Here is a 6,867-nt window from a genome sequence, read left to right on the forward strand (position 1 = left end):
TAATAATAATATTACTAATAACAATATAATGAATAATATTATTATTAATAATAATAATAAAGGTGAAAGGAATACCACATGATGGTAAGAATAATAATACGAATAAATAATGGTGAAAATATAATAACGGTAATGATGATGATGATGATAACAATAATAATAATGATAATAATAATAATTACAATAATTTTAATATATAATAATAATAATAAATTCGTCATCTTTATATCTACAAATGGTATTACCCTTTGCCCTCTTTGTCCCCAGGTCACCATGAAGTCAATTATCGGCGTTATCAGCATCGTGGTTCTGATACATGGAGGTGAGTCACACCAGGAAGCCCTATCAGTCAGTCCATTTACTTACCTATCTACCTATATCCTTATCAATCGACCACTGTGCCTGACTTGCTACAACCAGACGATTTCACAACTTCATTAATGCTTTATTTAACCCTTCCACCAGTCAAGTCTACCCTAAGATGAATAAAATCGTCCAGTCATGGCAAAATAAAATGAAGTACAAAGCACTAGATTGCATACCTCCTGCAATGCCAGTAAAACTGATTATTTGCTACTGTGATTCCACAGGGGTATTTGCCTTCTTAGTGTGACTGGTAAAATATATGGTAGAATACTCATTGATAGGGTTAGGCATATGACAGAGGAGCTAGTTGGAGAAGAACAAGGAGGATTTAGGAAGGGAAAAGGGTGTGTAGATCAGATATTTGTTCTAAGATGTCTAGTGGAGAAATATCTAGAGAAGAGAAAGAAAGTGTATGTTGCCTTCATGGACTTGGAGAAGGCTTATGACAGAATAGATAGGCAAGGTATGTGAAAGGTATTAAGAATATATGGAGTGGAGGGGAAATTGTTGAGTGCTGTGAAGAGAATGTACTATACGAAGGAGCTAGGGCTACGGTGCGAGTGGATAGTGAGCTGAGTGAATTCTTTGATCTCAATGTAGGACTGAAACAGGGTTGCGTGATGTCTCCATGGCTGTTTAATATATACATGGATGGGGTTGTAAAGGAGGTACGAAGTAGGGCAGTGGATGTGGGGCTGGCCCTAATGAATGAGGGTGAGATTTGGAAGATTCCGGTGTTGCTGTTTGCTGATGATACAGTATTGTTGAGTGAAGATGAAAGGGAGTTGCAAGGTTTGGTGAATGAATTTGGGACAGTGTGTACTGTAGGAGGAAGAAGCTGAAAGTTAATGTAAACAAAAGTAAAGTTATGGTGTTTAAGAAGAATGAAGTCACAGACTGTACAGTGAGGTTGGATGGTGAGGATATGGAGAATGTGAGTGCATTCAAGTACTTGGGTAGTGTGATGAGTAAGGATGGAACTTTGGGGGATGAAGTGCGTGAAAGGGTACAGCAGGGAAGGAAGGTTGTTGGTTCACTGAAAGCAGTGATGAGAAATAGGGAGGTGAGTATGGAAGTTAAGAAGTCACTGCATGATGGTATTGTGATCCCTACCCTGACGTATGGAAGCGAGGCGTGGACCTTGCAAGAGGGGAACAAGTCAAGAGTGAGAGCAGTGGAAATGAGTTACTTGAGAGGAGCATGTGGGGTGACATGGAGGGACAGGTTGACAAATGAAGTGAAGGAACGTTGTGGGGTGGATGTGGATGTGATTGAGAAGATTAGGAGAAATACACTGAGGTGGTTTAGGCATGTGGAAAGAATGGAGAATGAACGACTGACTAAGAGGGTGTTATGTAGGTGAGGTGGAGGGAGGGAGAGGGAGGGGTAGACCGAGGATGAGGTGGAGGGATGGAGTTGAGAGGTATATGAAGGAGGGGAGATTGAGTTGGGGGGAGGGTAGTCAAATAGTGGGTGACAGCGACTTGGAGGCGTTTTGTCTGCGGCCACCCTTTGCGGGATTAGGGCGTCGGTCTATAGATAGATAGATAGATAGATTCCTCTTTTATTCCAGATGGATACTTTTATGGTCTCACAGAGTCAGCTAATTCTATGGCCTTAGTCTCCCTTGTTACATAATCTCAAAGAGCGCATACCTCCACCAACACCAATAGAATTTGATTTATTCCAGCATCCGGATCTGGATCCATCTCAAAATCTACTAAACTCTTCCTTGACCCACTGCCTACCTACCCACCCACCATATTTCACTGAATTACGATAATTTTTTTTACACCTTCGTTGGCGGATGTGATAAGATATCCCAGGAGTAGTGGGTTTTACTGATAAGCTCATTTAGCCTACCAGGTACACTAATAACTGACAAACAGAGACTGATTACTGACCAACATTTAAGGAAACGTGTGACTGAAATCCCTAAACGTCTTCAATATTATACAGTATTACTCATCGTACTTCCAGACGACTTTCTTCCCCTATTGTGTGTGTGTGTGTGTGTGTGTGTAGAGAGAGAGACAGAGAGAGAGAGAGAGAGACAGAGAGAGAGAGACAGAGACAGACAGACAGACAGACAGACAGACAGAGGTGGAGGGGTCAGATACAGATTATTAATCCCTTCACTCAAGCTGCATAAAATCGTCTGGAGGTGGCAGGAATAAACTTATGAAATCCCCCTAAGTTGACAGTCCTCTTTTTACCTTAACTTGGTCCTGATTTTTGTCCTCTTGCAGCCTTTCCCATGTAGCTTAGTGGCAGAACAGGACAATACTACAGCTCCTAATTCATTCCAAAGCACTTCTTCATGACTAGCATAATCCTCTGGTGTTAATCTTGCTGCAACTCAGCATACAAGATGGGGTCTTTCTAAAGCACTTTTTCATGACCAGCATAATTTTCTGGTGTTAATCTAGTGCAATAACTCAGCATACAAGATGGGAAGGCAGCAATTTCAGATCAGCTTAGAATAAAAACAGTCAATTGTATGGGACTTAGCATCATATTCTTGTCGGGTGAAGGGGCTCCCTAATACTACATAATTTATTTTTGGATATGGCTAGTTAATATCCTTTTGTACAGTACATTATCTATAAAGAGTAAGGTGATAATGGAAGGATTTATGTAACATACAGTAGGATAGTAAGGTGTAATAAGCAAAATCAGTGGCTGAGGAAAAGGTGTTAGGGAGTTTCCTTAACCGACAAGAATATGGGCCTTATTCTCAAGATGGGGCAGGGTGTGTACAAAGATCCCAAAAGACAACATTTCTAATTTCTGCACATTGTACTTTTATACACTGTAATTCATAAAACTTGTAATTTTCGCACTTTACACTCTCATTCACTGCAATTCTTAAATATTAAAATTACTGCACCTTACACTCTCACTTACAGTCACAACTCGCTATACAATATGGTTGTGTCCAGTGAAAACGTATCACATAACGATTTATTTTATCACGATGCCAATATAATGTGGGTTCATTGAGGACAGAGAGAGTGCCCTTGACCGAGGAACCTAAAATCCAAAACACCTTACCCTTTAAGGCTGGCCTTCAGCAGCACCACACTTTCCACTGTGGGCAGCATGCTTGCCAGACATGACTTCCAAGTCACCAGCTTTGGTACTTCACACACAAAAAGTTATCACTTCACTTAATATCACACACTACACTACTTGTTATACACTTGCATTGTTATTTAGCAACAGTGATCTTTCATGTACAAAATGGAACAAGAGGCAGATGATCACAGCAATTAAGCACTGGGTGGCCATCTTGATTCATTGAGCTGGGAGGCTGTGTATGCACAGCTGACACGATTTCCATGTCACAAGTTTCAGTATTACAAAAACAAAAAAGTTACCACTTCACTTAATATCACACACTGCACTACTTTTTAACTATTTGCACAGTTATTTGATGTTAGTAATGGTGTTTCAATGGCTTTTCAATCACAAAATGGAATGATAAGCAATCACAGCAAATATATTGGGCAGCCACGTTGGCTGCCCAATATATTTGCAATTATCATTCTAACAAAATTGCAGCCAATAGTTGTCATTATTCCAAGAAAGAGTATAACTTTTGAATTATTGCCATAACAGTTTAACACATTGCACACAGCTGCGTAACGAGACTTGACTGTGCTGTAATATTTTAAATTTGTATTTCTATGCTTTGTATTTTCACAATCCATATTTCTTGAAACACAATTTCCACACCATATACTCTCACATAGTAATTTTACACTCTCACTGTAATTTTTTAAACTTTTGCACTTTACTCTTACTTGTTATCATTCCTTCTAAGTACAGTAGTTATTTTCATTTGATTCTTTTCCAGCTGCTGCCTTCATGTGCTACACCCGGCCTGCTGGCAGTGAGACGACGAGTGTGGCTTTCTGTTTCAAAGGCTCCTGTTACTCCACTGGGGCCAGTCTCTGTGAGTAGGCTCAATAGAATACTGGCAAAGTTGATAACATTTGTAGAACATTGCTAGACAGTCTTAAAAATGTTGCTAATATTCACAGAACACTGATAGAAGGTGCTAACATATCAAAATATTAGTGTCAGTGAGGTGGTAGGCAGAAGTGGACTGGGCATGCAGAGTTGTTCTACACCAGTCTACATGACTGAGCAGACTCACTTAGCACAAGCAGAGGGCCTTGCTGTGGCAGGCAGTGCCTGGCCAGGGTGGGAACAGGGTGCTTCCACATGGTGAGATGCAGGTAAAATGGAGGAGGCATAGCCCTCAAGAGGATGAGCTGTGTATAGGAGATATGTAGGAGTAGTAGTCTCAGCCTGGACTTTGACTACTTGGTAAATGTGGTTGAGTTCCCCACCTGGGAGTGTTGTGCAAGGCCAGCTACCACATCGCTGCCATGGGACGAGGGTAACCATCCACCTACTATCTTTTTGGTGGGCTAACGGGTGCTACACCTTGCCCAAGGCTGACCCGGGACTATGCAGGGCAGGGGCATCCAGCTTCCCTGAGCCAGACATATGACCCGGCCGCATACCCAGAGTCAAAAAAGGTGAATAAGATTAATGCATACAAGGATGGCACACTATCTTACTAACTGGATATATGTAAAAATAGACAGGCAGACATTTTTAACTTTTTTTTTTTTTATGCAAGAAAGAAGGAACCAAAGGCTATGAACCCACAAACCATTCCTAAAGAGAGAGAGAGAGAGAGACAGACAGACAGACAGACAGACAGACAGAGAGCCAATTCAAGATCCGTTCAAGATGCCTGGACACACCACATTTGAAAGACTGGAGATCACAGGAAGTAGGAAATACAGACAGAGGGAGACAGTTCCAGAGTTGACCAGTTGCATAAATGAAGGACTGGAAGTAACAATTAACTCTTGCATTAGAGAGTTGGACAGAAAAGGGATGAGCGTTTGTTGCTACACTGGTGCTACACGCCCTTCGTAGAGGTGGAGGGATGTAAGCAGACAGTTCAGAGGAGTAGTGATCATTGATGTAGCGATAGAAAAGAGATAAAGATGCAACAATGCGGCGAAGAGACAAAGATGCAACAGTGCGGCGAAGAGACACAGGTTAAAGGGAGCCAGTAAGAGGAAGAGAGTTACTGAGACAAAAAGCCTTTGACTCCACCCTATTGAGAAGAGCTGTATGAGGGGAGCCTCCCCACACGTGAAAGTTGTACTCTACACAGGGACAAATAAAACCTGTGTATAAATTCAACAATTGTGCAGGGGTAAAGAAGGTACGGATTCAGCTCAGCACAACTAATCTTTTGGAAGCAGATTTTACAAGGAATGTAATATGATCTTTCCAAGATAAGTCCCAAGAGAATGAAACCCCAAGTATGTTCAAAGATGATGCAGGATTGAGCTGGATATTATTAAACATTAGTGGGTACTCCTGTGGAAGATTTTGTCGGGTTGATAGGTGCAAGAACCGAGTCGTTGATGCATTAAAAACAACAAGATTATTTTTACCCCCATCGGAGATATGAGCCAAGTCTGACATTAGGTGTGCCATAGCCTCATCCCTTGTTTGTTGAAGTAACTGCTGAGATGGACGTTGCGAGAACCGAGTAGAAAGGTGAAGGGTGGAATCATCAGCGTACGAGTGGATAGGGTTAGATGTACAGTTTAGGTCATTGATGAATAAAAGGAAGAGAATTGGTGATAGGACAGAGCCCTGAGGAACACCACTGTTCATAGATCTAGGAGAAGAACGATGGCCGTAATAGTTGAATTATCTAATATATTACATGGATTGGCAGAAAATCTGCCCACTACCAATCTTCCTCCAAAGTAAGAACTTCAGTATCTGACAAGAGATAAGACAGGTATACAAATAAATAGATACAGATGAAGAGGCCAGCTAATTAACTCATTATCTCTCTTTCTCTACAATAAACAATGCCACATCTCAAAAAGGCAACTTTGAAGACACACAAAAATAAAGTTGATTAATAGATTAGAATGTTAGATATAAAGCTGCATAAACAGACAGATAGATCCATTAACCACCTTTCCCTTCCTCCACGGTAAGTGTTGTCTCATCCAAAAAAGACTATATGGAAGACATGGAAGAAAAAAGTAATAAATTTGGTTGCTTACTTGGAAGGCATGCAGTAAATATATTGACAGATTAGAGAGTTAGATATAGACAAACCTAATCACCACCTCTCTTCCTCCATAGTTAGCGCAGCGTTAAAAAAAAACACTACAGTACGAAAGACATACAGGAAAAAAAGGACTGATTGATTGTCATTAAATAAAGTAACATAAAGTTGAAAGACAGATTCAATGACCACCTATAGAGACAGAAAAGACTGATCCATTCACCAACTTTCTTCCTCCACAGTAAACACTGCATCTAAAAATAAATAAATAAATAAATAAATGTAAAGAGAAAAAATATTGACAGATCTGAGTCTGATAAACAAAAATACAAATAACATTAACGAGAAAATAGACGGACAGATTTAAGAGTTTGATA

This window comes from Coenobita brevimanus, chromosome 11 (genome assembly GCF_032717465.1).
Source record: "Coenobita brevimanus isolate Jiangsu-jjx chromosome 11, ASM3271746v2, whole genome shotgun sequence".
Lineage (NCBI taxonomy): Eukaryota > Metazoa > Arthropoda > Malacostraca > Decapoda > Coenobitidae > Coenobita > Coenobita brevimanus.